Source organism: Arvicanthis niloticus, chromosome 3 (assembly GCF_011762505.2).
Source record: "Arvicanthis niloticus isolate mArvNil1 chromosome 3, mArvNil1.pat.X, whole genome shotgun sequence".
In the NCBI taxonomy this organism is placed as follows: domain Eukaryota; kingdom Metazoa; phylum Chordata; class Mammalia; order Rodentia; family Muridae; genus Arvicanthis; species Arvicanthis niloticus.
The window spans coordinates 36,352,165-36,369,270 of NC_047660.1; the positions used below are offsets into that span (position 1 = coordinate 36,352,165).

At 34.0% G+C, this 17,106-nt stretch overlaps 1 protein-coding gene across 4 annotated transcripts in view; it reads right to left on the minus strand.

Annotated features, from left to right (window-relative positions):
- Pcdh17 (protocadherin 17) overlaps positions 1-17,106 on the minus strand; it is an 87,979-nt gene that overhangs the window by 15,001 nt on the left and 55,872 nt on the right. The gene's annotated exons all lie outside the window — the stretch shown is intronic.

A 17,106-nucleotide genomic window follows, 5' to 3' on the forward strand; every position in this document is an offset into this window, starting at 1 on the left:
ATCATGAATCCTTCCTTATCAATTTGTTTTTTTTTTAAATTAAATTCCAGAGAATAATAAATTCTTAAAAGCTATGGGCATTCACAATAAGACGTAGGCTTCCTATGAAAAATTACTTTAAGTGAAATTTTCATTTCAATGAGATGGAAAAAAAATACAATGTTACTGCCAGTAACTCCAGTTAATGGAAACTTTAATCAGTATGATGATATGTCCATTTGTTCAGGTAAACAGAAAATGTAAAACAGTGAATAACTAAAATTTAAGTTCAAAACTATTCTATAATGCACCCAGAGATAAAGACTTATTCAAAATGTTCACTGCATTTGAAATATTAGTTACACAATGTAGGTTATCTGAAGTCCAAACAATATATTATATATAATTTATTTCTTAAGGGGCCAATCAATACTAAGAATGTATTTACTTTAGTAATGGTTATAAATCGATGCATCAATCTGTATTCTCAAATATATTTTTATGTATAGCACCAACTATACATTTCTATATTGCAATGAGTATCTCTTTCAGCCAAGATATGTGCTCTAACACTATAAAATATCAAAGTAAATTACATATGTATAAATTTTAAATGTAACTTTTAGTTAAGTGTGAAAACAGTAACAACACAAATTTTGAAATACAATGCATTTTTTCTTTTGCTATTTTTGGTTTTTATTTCATGAGCCCCTGACTTAGCTATACCATGATATCATGGACATGTATAATTGATCTACTTCCTAGTATAAAGAAAAAGAGGGATATTTTGTCTTGCACTTGTATTGCTGAAATGTGCAATGAATATGTGGAATCAATTGCTGCCTAAAAGTCCTGCCAGAAACAAAAATGAAAGAATAATTGCCTACTGGAAAGCAAAGGTAAGTTCATTTTTAAAGCAATCTTATTTTCTTAGCTCTGTGACTAACTCCACATCTGTTGGGCCCCTCCCCTGGAATGAGAATATGCAGACTCTATGGTAAAGCATGTTAAGTAGTTACTAAGAGTGCAAACATTTTCTCACTGTTGTCCTATATGGATTACCTTCTCTTCCACAACCCCCACCAATGTCCTGTTTAATGTGTTTGAGTTTTTCCTTCTACTCTAAAAGCAAAACTCTAACAACAGATGGAACTCCTGGAAATGTCTGCATCAATTACATGTGTAAATGTGATATTAATCACAATAGATGATACACAGAATCTACAGAATTCAGAAGATCTCAAAGTAGAAGATCTTATTGCAGTAGTCACCTGAAAATTCTAAAGGGACATTAGAATTCATTCTTACATAGAAGAAAATGTGTATAATCTGTGATATTGATTAATTTTAATTGTTTTTAGACACAGTATTATTTCTGTGTATGATTCAGGTTCCTTGTATTTTCTTCCTACCTACCAACAAATGAACCTCTGTGTTTAATGATAGAACACCAATCAATATCAAGTGCATTTTAGATACAGCCAAACTACTGTATAATTTTACCATAACATAGATAGAGCTCTATATGGCATAGAAAGACTTTAATTAGCAAAATTCAGTGAATTTGTTAACTGCAGACTGAATTGAAACAGAGTCCTCCAAATTTATTTCCATCCAGTACTAGAGAAAAAGAACTTATTTAGAAATAAAGTCTTTGAGGATGAGATTCCCTAAAATGAAGTCTTATTGGATTACATTTGCTCTAATACAAAGATTATCATAAGACAAAGTAGACATAGATACAGGCAGGGAGGTCTTAAAGGGGCCAGGGTAACAGACATTGGAAGTGGATCTGAGATTGCTGGTAAGCACTTGGAACTAGGAATAAATGAGGAAGAGTGTCTGAAGCAGCATGGCACAACTAGCTCCTTCATTTTGTAGATACAATTTCTGTATCTGTTCAGATCTTACAAATTGTTGCTTTAAGGCACATAAAAGTAGCATGTTGCTACAGCAACTCTTGCCAACTAATACTGCCTATCAAGAAAGAAACATCAAGTCATAACAAAAAGAAATATGTATAGAAAGAAAAATGAGGCAATTAGCCACAAATAAAAAAATTCACTGCAAAGTTAAAACATGACAAATAAAAATTAAGTTGTAATTTTTTCATGTAATGATTCCCAAATCCTTTGGCCAAAGAGTTATAACTCTATGGTGCTGAAAATTGATGCCATTGACTGACTATAAGACCTGACACACCATAAAGGAAATTAATATTTTTTAAAAAAACACAAAACACCTTGAATTAAAAATAGTCTAAAAGTTATGATCATTCAATTTAGGTTTGTTTGAACTTTTGATAATAAAAAATATCATGAATCCAGTAAAAATCTCTTTTTTACAGTTTCATCTTCTTTCAGAAAATGATATGAGTTTTCATGTTCTCTTGAGAACTAACATATCCCATCAGCTACTTGATTATAGGGTAAATCCATGGTAACAAGCAAGCGAATGCTGCTTAGCGTGGATGAGCAGTAGTCAGGAGAATTAAATAAAAGCCACCTAAGTACGCTATTTTCAACTTCAGGATGGAATCAGCAGTGCAACCCCACAGAAAGCCCCTGAGGTTCTGTAGGATACTTTGTTTAAAAGTCTCCAAACTATTAATTGCATTTGCTGTTTCCTAAGATTGCTGAGGATTTTCTTTTCATGAATTTGAACTTTCTGGACAGTATGCACATTCCTATTTCCATAAGAAGGGACAACTTCCAACTTTGCTTAAGCTGCTTCTTTGTTCATTGTTCTTAAAGAAACTTTGTAAGTAAAGGTATCTACACACCTGTTTGTGGGTATTAACAATTGCAACAACAATGACAAGAAAGCCTTTAAAGATTTATACAGTATTTTTTAGAATATTCTTTCTAGTCCCTAACTCATCCATGTTCTGCCTCTCAACCCACCCACCTTCATAAACTTCTCTCTTAAAAAAATAAAAGCAGAAAGAAGGGAAGAAAGTCACTAAAAAGAAAATGTGGATTCTATGGGCTAACTACTCCTGAGGAACCTGAGGATGTCGCTTGGCCTGGAATGTTGATACAATCAGTGTCACTATATTTAAAAAGGTGGTTTTCCCTCTCCAAGTATCTATAAATCTCAAGTAGCTTCTTGGCTAGGCATGTTTCTTTGTGTCCACTTCTCTTTCTAGAAGCTGTGGTTTTGTCTGTTTTGAGCTTGTGCAAGTCTTGGCCATTCTGTCACAGTCTCAGTGAGTCATCTGCCTTGTTTTGTCTGGAAAATGCTGTTTCCTTAAAATGATACAATAACCCTCAATCTTAAATCATAAGCTAATTTATAATCTATACTATTTCAAGTTTATATTCAAATATATTACCATAGATTTTTCTCAAGTATACTGCACTTGGATAGATTCTGTGGAAGAAAAGACGATGGGATGTTTAAAACAGAAAGGTTTTTTTAAAAAAGAATATTATAGGAAAGCTGGATGAGGATTTGTAAAGATGATATTGCCGAAGGTGGGAGGCTGGAAAGGAGAGGGTATGGGTAACTATAAGCAGAATATATTGCACACATGTATGACTTTGTCAAGAAATACATATAACTTTTTAATATGCAGTTAACTCTTTCCAGTCTTTTGTACTAAAACATATTATTTTGATTTGGCATTCACTGGTCCTAGTAAGTGCAAAGCTTGAGTGAGAATCTATTATCCATCTATCAAGTTACATAATACTCCTCAAAGTGAGTGAACCGAGTGGTGTTTTAAATGTAACAGCAATATATATTCATTTATTATTTTAAGTACATGTGCGTGTGTGTTTGTGTAAGTGTATGTGCATTATGAGCATACAGGAGCAAACAGAGGCCAAAATAGGGTATCAGAACTCCTCGCTTTGTGGGTATAGGCAATTCTGAGGCACCATTTAGGTGCTGGAAACTGAACTCTAGTTCTCTAGAATAGCCATAAGCTCTCTTAACTTCTGATCAGTTTATAAAAACCTCAAAGTAGTATTTAATACGTGGATGGAATAAAATTTGCCTTTCTGATTAGCGATAATGCTTACAGTGAAATGTTTCTACCACATAATACCAGTTCCCTTATGTAATAACTCAAAGCCCACTGAATTGTAGAATAGTAAGGTATCTCTGCAAAGTCATTTCAAATAAGGTTTTCTGAGAACTCTGTCCTGATTTTTTTTCCCAGTGACTTGTGAATAAGGTTTGAGTCATTGGGGCCAAGTTTTACAGTAGAAATTCAGTATTAAAGTTATTCCTAATTTTTGGCTATTAACTATTTCAATGACCCAGAAATATAATGGAAAGTTGGATTTTAAAAAATTGCATTACTGTTTTCAGTTTTCTACAGAATTTCTCTTCCCCACAGGCTGCAGTAGTAATCAAATTTTATTATCTAAAATCCTCTCTAGAAGGCATGTCTAGGCTAGCTCAAGACTCCAGGGAAGCAAATGACTCCCAGAACCCAATGGTGATGACTTTAGCAGAAATACCCAACAAAGTAAAGATACAACCTGGAGAGACCACCTCTAGTAGATAGGCATGACTCCCAGTTGAGTGATGGGGTGACCCATCCATCTCTAAATTGTTAACCCAGAATTGTTCCTGTCCAAAGGAAAGACAGAGACAAAAATGGAACAGAGATGGAAGGAAAGGCCATTCAGAAACCACTCCACCTATGCTTCCATCCCATCTGCAGACACCAAACTCCCATACTATTGCTGATGCCAAAAAGCACTTGCTTACAGGAGCTCAGTATGCCTGTTCCCTGGGAGGTTCTACCAGCACCTGACTAATCCAGATGCAGATAATCATTGCCAACCATCAGACTGAGCCCAGGGATCCCTAAGGAAGAGCTAGGGGAAGGGCTGAAGGAGCTGAAGGGGATTGCAAGCCCATAGGAAGAACAGCAATATCAACTAACTGGACCACCCAGAATTCCCAAGAACTAACCAAAGAGTTTACTTGGAAGAATCCATATCTCTAGATACATATGTAGCAAAGGATGGCTTTATCTGGCATCAATGGGAGAAAAGGCCCTTGGTCCTGTGGAGGCTTGATGCCCCAGGGTAGGGGGATGCTAGAGTAGTGAGGCAGAAGTCGGGGAGTCGGTGGGGGGCACCCTCATAGAGGCAAAACAGAGTAGAGAGAGGGGGTAGGATGGGGGATTTGTGGAGGGGTAAGAGGAAATGGGGATATCATTTGAAATGTAAATGATTAATAACAGTAACAATAATAATAACTATGCCTAGAAAGGCATATAAAGCCATGCATTAATTATTTTCCTTGACAATGGCTGCAACGTAGGAAGAAATTGCAAAAAACATTTTCACTTTTATGTCAAAACAAAATGTCATGTTGATAAGTTCAGATTGGGTTGTGATTAAATTTCAGAGACTACCAATGTATGTAACTAAATTTTCATTCATTTAGTCTTGAAATCAGAGATCAGGTATCTATGTGTATAAATATATCCACCAGGGTCAGAAAATAAACTTATCTGAAGTTTTTGATGTGAGTTTCTCTAACTGTATAACAGCAATAACTGAAAGTGAAAAAGAGATGTCTGCCTTCATAATAAGACAGAAAGCAAACTGCTCAGTTACATAGTCAAACATATAGACTTCATATGCATTCCACAATTACATAAATTGTTTTCTGGGTATTGTTTACTATTCCTCTTTTGTAATTTAAATGTATTTTACTTCATAATAAAGTGATTTAACTATATAAAAATTGAATTTTAAATAGCCCCATAGATTAGTTACAACAGAATGCTAGGTTCAGACCATGGTTAAATTAGAGTACTAAATACAGTATTCTACTTAGCTTAAGATAATAATTAAGTGAGCCCTAGGAAGAGAGAAATAAAATACAATAAGACATCAGGCAGAGCGCTACTGGATCCTCACTTTCCAGATACACACAAGATTCTTTGACCGTGAGTGAAACACTTTTCTTCAACTCTAATCTCCATTTCTCTCCAAATTTTATTCCTCAATTTAGCAATCTTTATCCGTACCCTAACTTTTTATTTCTTTTACAAATAAAAAGCATTTCATGTGTTCATTTCCCTCCATTAAGACTTTATTTACAACTCAAACACCATATGAAGCTTGACAAGGAAGGCCATAGTGTGGAAGCTTCAAACCCACTTAGAAGGGGGAACAAAATAATCACAGGAGGCGGGGAGGGGGGAGAGGATCTGGGTGGGAAAGATAGGTAGAGGGAAAAAGGCGCATAAGTTTCAGGTATGGGAAGAGACAGGAGAGAAGTCCACAAGGCCAGCAGAACGAATAGAAATAAGGAGCAGTAGGGGTTAGAAAACTTGGGGAAACACTAGAAAGTTCCAGATGCCAGGGATGCGAGAGGCTCCCAGGACCCAATTAGGATGATATTCGCTCAAATAACCAACAACAGGGAGATAGAACTTATACAGACTACCTCCAGTAAATAGACCTGGTACCCAGTGGAGGGATATGGTCACCCACCCATCTATAAATTTTAAAGCCCCATCATGCAATCCATTCCATCAGCAGACACCAAACCCCAACACTATTGCTGATTCCAAGTTTTGCTTGTAGACAGAAGTCTGGTATGGCTGACCTCTGAGAGGCTCTGTCAGTATCTGACTGAGATAGAGGCAGATACAGCCAACCATTGGATTGAGACCTGATATGCCCAAGGAAGAGTTAGGGGAAAGGCTGAAGGAGCTGAAGGGGATTGCATCCCAATAGGAAGAACAACAGTATCAATTAACTGGACTCCTCAGAGCTCCCAGGGACTAAACCACCAACCAAAGAGTATTCATGGGCCAGTCCATGGCTCTGGCTATGTATGTAGTAGAGGACTGCCTCATGTGGCATCAGTGGGAGGGGGCATTTAGTCCTGTGGAGGCTTGATGCCCCAGAGAATGGGGATGCTCGAGTGGTGAGGCAGGAGTGGATGAGTGGGTATGTGGGTAGATGGGTGGGAAAGCACCCTCGGAGAAGCAAAGGGAATGGAGGTGGGTGGGGTTTCGTGGAGGGGTGAACAGGAAGGAGGATAACATTTGAAATGTAAACAAATAAAATGATTAATAAAAAAATACTCTATTTTCAGTCAAGCATCACATAGCTACTATACTGCTGGAACTAAACACACACTGATTAAATCAAACCATTATTTTGAAAGTTGGTAGCCCCGTCATTGAGAAAAAAAATCGCCTTTCTTGAACTTTCAAATTAACTATTGGGTCAACAAACGTATGTCCTTTAAACGGGTGACCATCTCAAAAGTGGGCTGTCTCTTCCATTTTTGAAACTGTGGAAAAGTAAACTAGAGATGGAAAAATGGAGACAAGGCAGAACACACATCTTCATGCACGTTTTCTCACACACACACTTCTGTACGGAAAGTGGCAAAAGGCCAGCATTATGAGGGAGCTTGTGGTCTCCGTAGCTGTGCCACTTCCAACAGGTTTGCCTTCTTCGCACATTGCGCACCACCCGCCAGCACAAACGGTTTGGGATATGGAAAGGGGACATAGAGTAGATGAGCATTCTTTATGGATTCATGTGCTTCGTTTGTACTTAGTGCAGATGTAGCACTTACATTTGGTGTACATGAGTTTATACATCTGGCTCATATAGGTTATTTAAATTTGGTGCATTGTGTCATTTATATTTGGTTCACACGGATCATTTATAATTTGATCTATGAGTGTTGTGTATATTTGATGCATCTGGCTCATTCATATTTGGACCATATAGTTCTATTTCATGTGCGAGTCACCCGAACGTGAAAGATGCTTGTACGCTCACACGTGGTTGCAATGAATGCTGCTGACTTCTTGTGCTATGCATAAAGGATTCTTGGGGCTTTAATCACTGTCTCTGCTACAGCTCGAATGTCTTAGATTTTTACAATTCTGAATAAGTAAAATTGAGCAGTAGCATTAGAGAAAAGCAGGTGGAATTTAACTAGTTTTAAATTTTTACTACATGTGTTCTTGATGGAATCCTGAAAGCTCTATCTTGTTTCATTTTTGTACCTATAAAATGGATAAATTCATTCTCATTTGCTTGTCTTGAAGACAAAATGAACTCATCTGTGCAAAGCCTGCAGGTTGGAAATTAGTGAAATCTACTATTAAGTTACCATGCTATTTCAGGGTTGGTTTTATCAATGCAAGTACAGTAGAAACTCTAGCTGAATGTGGGTCATTGTGTTATCATTTTCTAATATATAGTATACTGTCCATTTAATGTAAGCATACAATGCACAATACCCATAGTATTTGGGTGGTGGTTAATTTACAACTAAAGGAATGGGAATATTCATGTCGCTTTCATGACCTCAATTTCATATCCATTAATGAATAGAATTAGAAATAGAATGTCATTGATCATATGTCTTCATGAGTTTTTGTTTTCTTTTCTAAAGACACTTATGTCAAGTTTGTATGCTTAAGTGTTTATCTGAACATACTTCAGTGCACAATGTAATTGCCAGGTGAATTTGGAGTCCAAGATAGGACAACAGTTTCACCAAGAACTGAGATTACAGATGGTTGTGTGACACCACCATAGGTGCTCGGAATTGGGCTGAAAGATCAGAAAAATATCCTATCTATTGAGTCATCTCTACAGTCCTCATGATTTTCTGACAGCACACTATTTACTGAGATACGCTGTTTGTATATTAAAAGCAGGAATGATGCAAAATCTCCTAATTGTTGATATGTTTGACAGGAAAGCTAATGAAAGAATTACAAGAAAGGGAAATGTATGTGACAAGGGCCATCCAATAGAAGTTGATGTTTAGAGTGTGTGTTAGTTTTTACTCTGCGTTGTTCCACTCTTGCTCTATAATATATGGACCAGAAAATAAGGAGCAGTAAAAGAGAATAAGATGGTGACAGTGAAACTTGGTAAAGTGGGAAGGTTGATGCCTAGCTATTGTTTTTCTAACAACTTCTTTTAGTAGAATATACTAGGATTTAAAAAATATATATATTCCACCAGACCTCAGTGATGAAAGCGACTTATGAAAGAGGTACATTTCAGCATAACCTAATATCCATAATCTGCACATTATTTATTAAAACTCAATGAAATGGTAAAACAAAAAGAACATATTATTTACTTTTAATTGGATTTTGTGCATAGGCTTTTATCTTCAGAATTATTTGCACTGAGCTCTTTTACTTTATCTACTTCAACTTTCCAGAAACCTAGTGACTGAAGAGACTATTACTATATAACTATATATCTATATAACTATAGATTTATTTTATATTTTCTACACACACTTAGTTAATGTCAAGAAATAAAAAAGGATCAGAAATATTCATTTCTATAGTCTAGCTTTTTCAGTCTCTCAAAACAAATTTATCCATCTAAGTCTCTTTCTTGAACCTATTTTTTTTTTAATCTCAAAGGGAATGTGTGATTGTTCATGTTTCAACAAAAAGAGGTAGTTCTTGATATAATAGAATTTCTGTTTTTTCAGATTAGAATATTTAGTTCAGCTCAGCTAGTAAGAAAACAAAACTTGTTTTCCGGAGTCTTTTCTCCCCTGATCACCATCAACTCTGCAGGTCCCCCTTTTCTCATTTAATGCAATCACCTAGAGCAAGTTGTGTCTACAGGGTTTTATCCAAACCAGTACAATTTCAGAAGTTACATATTTGAAAAGCCATGCCTGGACAACAGGTATAGAGCTTTTCTAAGGCGACTGTAATACATTATAACTCTGTCATAAGGCAAACAAAGCTAAATCTTAATAGCAAACTTACCTTAACATGATAATGTCATTAAAAAAAAAAAAAGGAAAAGTTTCATTTAAGACCTATGATCTCAACATTTCTTTTACGGATAATAAAATAAAATTGTAACTTCTAAAATGAAAACAGTTACAAATGCCTTGACAAGAGTTGTTGTCTAGATACCTAGAAAAAATTGAGAAGGAAAATCTTTGTTGGCTTTCTAGATAACAAAGACCATATAAACAAAATCTGCGCAATGGTATAAATAGACCTATAAAATATTAAGCTGACCACATATTTTATGCTAAATTAAAAATTACAAATCATAACAATAAAATTGACTCAAAAAGCTAATCAATAGATAAGCAAGTGAAGTGTAGCACATATTAAAGCTGAGAAAAAAGGCTCAGGTCCAGAATGAAAACATTAAATATGCAAAGAGAGTGAAATTAAACACTTGAAACGAAAAGGAAAATACGATGTGCAAATGGAGAAAGAATTCCTATGGCACACACCAAATAACACAAGAAAGACAGATCAATAATCAAAATTACAGAAAGAGCTGAGACAATATGCTCTTAAAGGCAAGAAATTATTAGACCCCTCCATCTTCCCCACCCCTAATTTAAAAAAGAGACAACAGAGGTATAGATTGTTTTATGGGCACAAACTTTAAAAACGCAAATCAATAGAACATAACAGAAGTTTACATAAACATCCAAATGTCTCTTTGACACAACATCAATGCCTTCAAGGGAATGCACACACATAACAGTAACACAGACTGAAGTCATTCAGATTTACCACAGCTAGTAATTATCTAGGACACTGAGAGATCCTGGCAACAGCTAATCTAATAATTCTGCCATTATCTCTAATACTTCAGATCTGTGCCTGGAGCTAAATAGTTGTCAGGATGGAGCTCTATTTACATGTAACTGAATCTGAGTTGGGGGGAAGGGGATATATATCACGGCTAGTATAATTACCTATTTTTCTTTTAAGTTTAAATGTGTAATAGTTCACTGATATTTTATTATGACATTCTATGCAATGCTAAAGTTGCATTTTCTTTTTTCTTGATGTGGATTTGTGACTGTTTATCTGAGTTTTCAGCTCCAAAGCCTGCTTTATCTGTGTTCATAATACACTCCCTGAGTTTCATAACTGGCTGGAGTAAAGCCACCTCAGAATGGGGTAAAGTATATATGTATATTCTGAATAGGTTTCCTTGCTTAATGATTTCGGCATAGTAGCTAAATTTGTTTTACTTCCTATGTAATTGAAATTATGAAAAATATAATGTGCCTTTTCGTGTTGTTCAATAACACAAACAAAATGGCTATAAATAATTCATACTTATCAGTTTTCCAAGAAAATGAAAAAAAAGATTAGTATTATTTTGTTAACCTCTGAAGACTAAGGTTTGATCTCTGATTTTACTTTAAGCTGAAAAGATTATAGTGGACTCCTTTGTATCACTTTTCCCACATGGTCAAGAGGACAGTTTAACTTCCAGAATATTTTTTAGGAATGTTCTTCAAAGTCCGCAGAAGAATAAATCTTTAGTTAATAAAAAAGAACTTTACATGCTATAGATACTTCAAAATAGACTCTTCGTGTGTGTGTGTGTGTGTGTGTGTGTGTGTGTGTGTGTGTGTGTGTCTGCGCGCATGCGCGCGCGCTCGCACATGCATGTGTGCCAATTTTTTTAGGACAATGTGAAGTGTGACAAATTTAGGAAAAACAATGTTTGATACAATAACTCTGTATACTATCACACTTAAATTTCTTACTACTTTATCATGCACGGTTCCAAAGGCGTCTGTATCCTCACTGTGTAGTATAGTGTCCTACAAAGGTTACTACAGGATAGCTCAGATGCTGAAATATGTCTTAATATATTTGAAAATATAATGACAACAGAAATTGGAATTCTGACAATAGAGGCCATTTACATTTATGTAACATACTGTCACCAGAATAGGAGCTCTGTGAAATCTTTTTTACCTCATTCCAACTTTCTTTGTAACACTTAAAATAATCATTTTTTTTCCTAGAGCTGCAAGATACTAAAGAATTGTAATGTGTTTCAATACTGCATCCTGGCTTTTTTTTTTTCAAGAATAAGTTCCTTTCACATAAATGTGACTATATATTTACTTGTGTATTCTATATAAACGATTTAAATTGAGTCATTGTGAATCAGGAAGCATTACCTGGTACCAACAGTGTTACAGTTAACTTTTATTAGAAACTTTACAATATCAGCTAAATTAGTAAACAGTGTGACCGGAGAACTGGTCATGCTGTGTATATAATCATTTATCTTTTTGATATTGAGTATATTTTGCTTTTTGGCAAAATCAACACAGTCTTATATGTGAGTCATGAAATCATATGTAAAGTATATTACCATGACTCCTAAAATAACAGGTTAAGCCATTCTCGTATGCCAGTAAGAAGAAAAATTCATTTTCTGTTTCCAACACGAAGTGATTATGTGAATATTTTCTAATTCAAGCTCTTGTACATTGCTAATTCTACACAATTCATTCACTTTCACAGGAACTAAGAGATATTCCTTATAACCATGAGCTACAAAGACGGGAAACTTAACTGAACACATAAACTCTCCCCTTATTAGTCAATGCATTTCAGTGAGCAGAGAGGCATTAAAATGTGTCAGCAGATATAACAAAGCATAGATTGTCTCTGAATCTCAAATTCCTGCATTGGAAAAAAATCATATGAACACACTTAAGCAATAGTTTCTTAATAACCACCTCAAGTCTCCTTCAAAGTCCAAAATAATTTTAAAATTTCACAAAACAAACCAGGTGGGGATTTATCAGCTTGCTGGGTGCCAGTCAGCTGGGTGTGGGAGAGGCAGGAGTGCAGATCCTTGCTGCTGCCATTCCTGATGGACTCCCTACTTCTAACAAATACTTCAGCAGCTGTGCTGTTATTTAAAGAGAGGGGAAAGTGGTTTATATTCATTGTGACTTTTTCAATGTGTAATACTCTTATAATTTCTATTGTCAATATCCAAGATGTGTAAAATCACGTGTCTTGCTTAAAAGAGAGAATCATTAACATCTTTTATCTGGTGTTAATGATAAAAATATTCTGTTAATATATTTCACTGTTAACGCTGTGAAATATATAATACATTTCCAGGGTACACCTTTAGATAGGGTTCAAAATATAAACTGAAAGGAATTTTAACCAAGAGACTAATTTTCTTTAAATTATTGTTTGCAAAATTTATAAATCTACATTTCTATCAGAAATAACTATCATTTTCTGTTAAAAATTCTTTCTGTGCTTCTTAATCCTTTTCTTTAAGTATTACATCTAAAATATAATTTCTATAGAATTTTAAAGTTTTGATCAGAGAAAGACAAAATAATTTATTTCTACTTATTGTCTATTGTGTGTTATCTAAACACCAAGGTAGGGGTTGTGGAGCAAACACAAATATCAGCCTTTATTCCTTCCTACCAGCAAAAATCCTTATTTTAGCACCAACTTAACAGAATTATAGACTTTGCTATTGCTTTCCTATATATCAATAGATTTGAACTTCATCTTGAAAGAGAAGGCAATTGCTATGAGGTCTGGATTTCAAAAAAGATCCCGAGTCTAAATAGGTAAAGACCTCTCCTATGCATCAGCACATCGTGGGCTTAGAGGATTTGGGGTTTCTGCTCCATTATCTACTCTTCCGACAAAATGGATGTCTCAGCAGAGGCTGTGTTACTTCAATGTCCACTGCACCCGATCTCTTTGGGAGCAGGGTAGCAGCATGTGTATTACAGCAGGTTTTACCTGTGAGGAAACACTCAGTATGTAATAGACCTGCTAGGAAGCAGACACTTGGGAAACAAGATTGTTTTACACCTCACAGTTCACAGGCTTACATTCATTACAACTGTCTAATTCAAAATGGGTTTATTTTGTTTTTGAGGAAAACATTGACTATACTGAACAATAAATTAAAATTTTGATATCCTCTGAAATAAAATGAAAGTATTACTAAATTTTTCTAATGAAGACAAGTTATATTTAGAAAAATTATTTTTTTCTCTGCTTTCTTTTCCATTTCTCTCTCTTCCTAGCTTCTTTTCTTTTTCTGTTTTCTTTCTCACAATTATATTCGATCTCAGTTTTACCTTGATTGGACTTCTATGGAATCCTAATTTTTGTAACCATCTCAAAGCCAAGGAATTCATCTCAAAATGGTCCATGAGAGGCAACAATTTAAAATATTTTGTGTGGTGTTTTTTGACCTTTTTATAAATATTTATCTAGTGTTTATCAACCTACTTGATATCACTTGGTAGCATATTTTCTATAATAGGGAAGAGAGAATCCAAACTTCCCATCTGCATGCTTTAGATTTTAAATTATTTACAAGAAGAAATACAATTTATTACTTTTCTTTTATTGTGCAGTAGAAGACTTCCAAGAATTCCAGTATTGATACTTCACTTTCTATAACAAACAAATGTCTAATTTAGACGCCACACTTCAGCAGTGAGGTTAGAGAAATACAAAACATTACAGTTTATGTAGCACACAAGATCAGTATCTTGTTACTCCTCATCAGGGACCATCTTGACCCAGCTTCTTGGGCACACAGGAGTTGCCACAGGATTGAGATCTTGATTAATAAACTCCATAAAGATACATCTGTACAATAGGCACTGGCCTACATAGGACCTCTCTGAGGACTTAGGAAAAAATAGACCATTAAATTGAAACAGTCACATTATGGCATACCATAACTGTTTTTATAGTTTGCAGGAAAACAGAAATTTAAAGGTTGAAATTTAAAAAAGAAAATTAAATGATTGTTGCAGAAGAAAAGGTTCTACTTACAGAGAATGAGAAATATATAATTATATTATATAAGATATATAATAATATATTAACATTTTATTTTGTAATTTGAAGACTGAAAAGAATATTAAATGAATTCACACAAATTATATTTTGAAAGCTAACATTGGCCTTAACCTCTAATTTTCTTTCCAGTTTCTGGACACTTAACTAATAGAAGAAACTTCTCTACATAATAATGGGCAGAAAGTCTGGAGTCTCACAGTATCATTGCATATTCAATACTCATGAGATTTATGCCATTTTGTTTATGATAAGACTGTGAGATATTGCTGACATAATGGTTACAGATGAGTTAGCTGTGGTAGTGATTATATTATCACTAAAAGTACTACAAAGATTAAAATATTTTAGCAAAAACAAAACAAACACTATTCTTAGCCAAGAGAAAACTTTAACATTCACATGCATGAAGTAATTTACTTGTTACTAGTTGCTTACATCTTGACAAATGTACGTCTTTTACAATATCAAGATAGAAATAATTTTATATATATATAATTGAATTTAAATAGAAATATAAATATCAAGGCAAGACACAATATCAGATGCCTACAGGCTCAGCTACTTGGAAAGTTTAGGCTGGAAGATGGCATTAGCCCAGAATTTTATTTCAATTCAGGAAATATCTCATCCTACCTAATACAATGTCTCTCTATATATACTCAATATTATTACTATGTTGTATTAACCAGTATATATATATATATATATATATATATATATATATATATATATACAAATACACATGTGTATATATACACATGTTTTTATTTGTAGACTATATATATATATATATATATATATATATATATATATATATACTGGGCTACAAACATTCAACCTGTATTTTTCATTGTTTCTTATATGCCATTCCTAATGTAGCTTGTGTATAAAGTACCTTATCCAGTGTTACAATGCTGTCTCTGATTGTTATGCACCCACAATTTATGAATTGGAAGTATCTTTACTCATTTTTCTATAGTTTATGAAGACATAATTTGCATTGCTATACTGGAAGAATTACAGTCCCAAAATTTAAAGTTAAAAAGATTTAAGATAACATATGAAAATAATTGTATTTTTCTAGTAGTGTACATACTCCAAAACCACAATTTTACACACACACACACACACACACACACACACACACACACTTCAAAAGAACAGATTTCATATACAAAAGAAAAATAACCCAAAAAACTTAGGTAGTTTAAGCAAATGGTTATTTCACCGAAATAAAATGCTGTATAATTATTCAGCTCCTCTTATCATCTTATCGAACTATTTCAAATAATAAGTTCTTATGTAATTTGATTTTACTCATCATTGCAAATATTATAAATATATAATTTATTCTCTCTGACCCATATGTAATCCCCTTAGAATGTACTGGATCTTTAAAAATAATACATGAAAATGTATGGATTTCCAAAATCGAACAATTACATTAGGGAAATCATGTGAAATCTTAATTATTAATGTGGCTATTAAATGTATTATGTATTATATAAAGTTTTCTTTATAAATTTTTCTACCTCATATACTATTTCATCTTATAATGAGATATAACTATTGCTTATGAAAAATACTCAAGTGATTGGAGTGTCTACCTTCCCATAACACAGGTGTTCTTAGTATTCAAAAATTAGAGACCTGAAAGTGGAAATGTTTATAACTTGGCCACTCTTGAGGTCAGTGGGCTAGAATCATAACCAGAGTCCAACTTTATCATAGAATCCTCTAGGCTAAAATGCTGAGAGGGTTCTGTCATTATTTTCAACTGAAGAAATCCTTAAAGTTTCCACAGATGTCTCCATGTATGAGAGAAATGAATGTAAAGTCATTTGATCATAGCACAAGGTCAAATAAATATCAATTCAAAATTTACTATATATGTTATTATTAAAGTAGTGTTTATGTGTGCATATAATTTGTTTTTGGTCTAAAAGGAAATTTGACGATGAGATTTAGTTTTCTAATGTACCTAAGCTTGGTACATTATATGAGAAATGTTTCCTCCCTTTTAAATAAAAAGGCTTGAGAAGGATTCTGAAAAGGGAGGTAAAAGGAAAAAAGCTGTAATGATTTAAAGCAAATGAAAGAATGTTAAATGCAAATTAACTTGTGTTTCATCTTCTGTTCTGCACTTAACATTGTGCCTTTTCATATTGTATTTGAAGATGTGTCACAATAAAAGATTTGAAACACATTTTAAAATTCTATAATGTAGATGTAACTTTTATATATTAAAGCACTTACATTTCTAAAAAAAAAAAAAAAAAATAGCTGAGCTGGTTTATACTTACCTTAGTTCACCTTCATAGAAAAGTTGTATTTCCTATGCTGTGTTTCAATGTGAATGGATCACTACTGTCATCTGACTTAACCTGAGAACCTGTTAGACTAGCAAAAGAATTTATATGTACCAGAAAAGGTATCAAAAGGATGATCATTTAAAGTCATCAATATGCTTTCTAGGAATGGCTGAAAAGTTA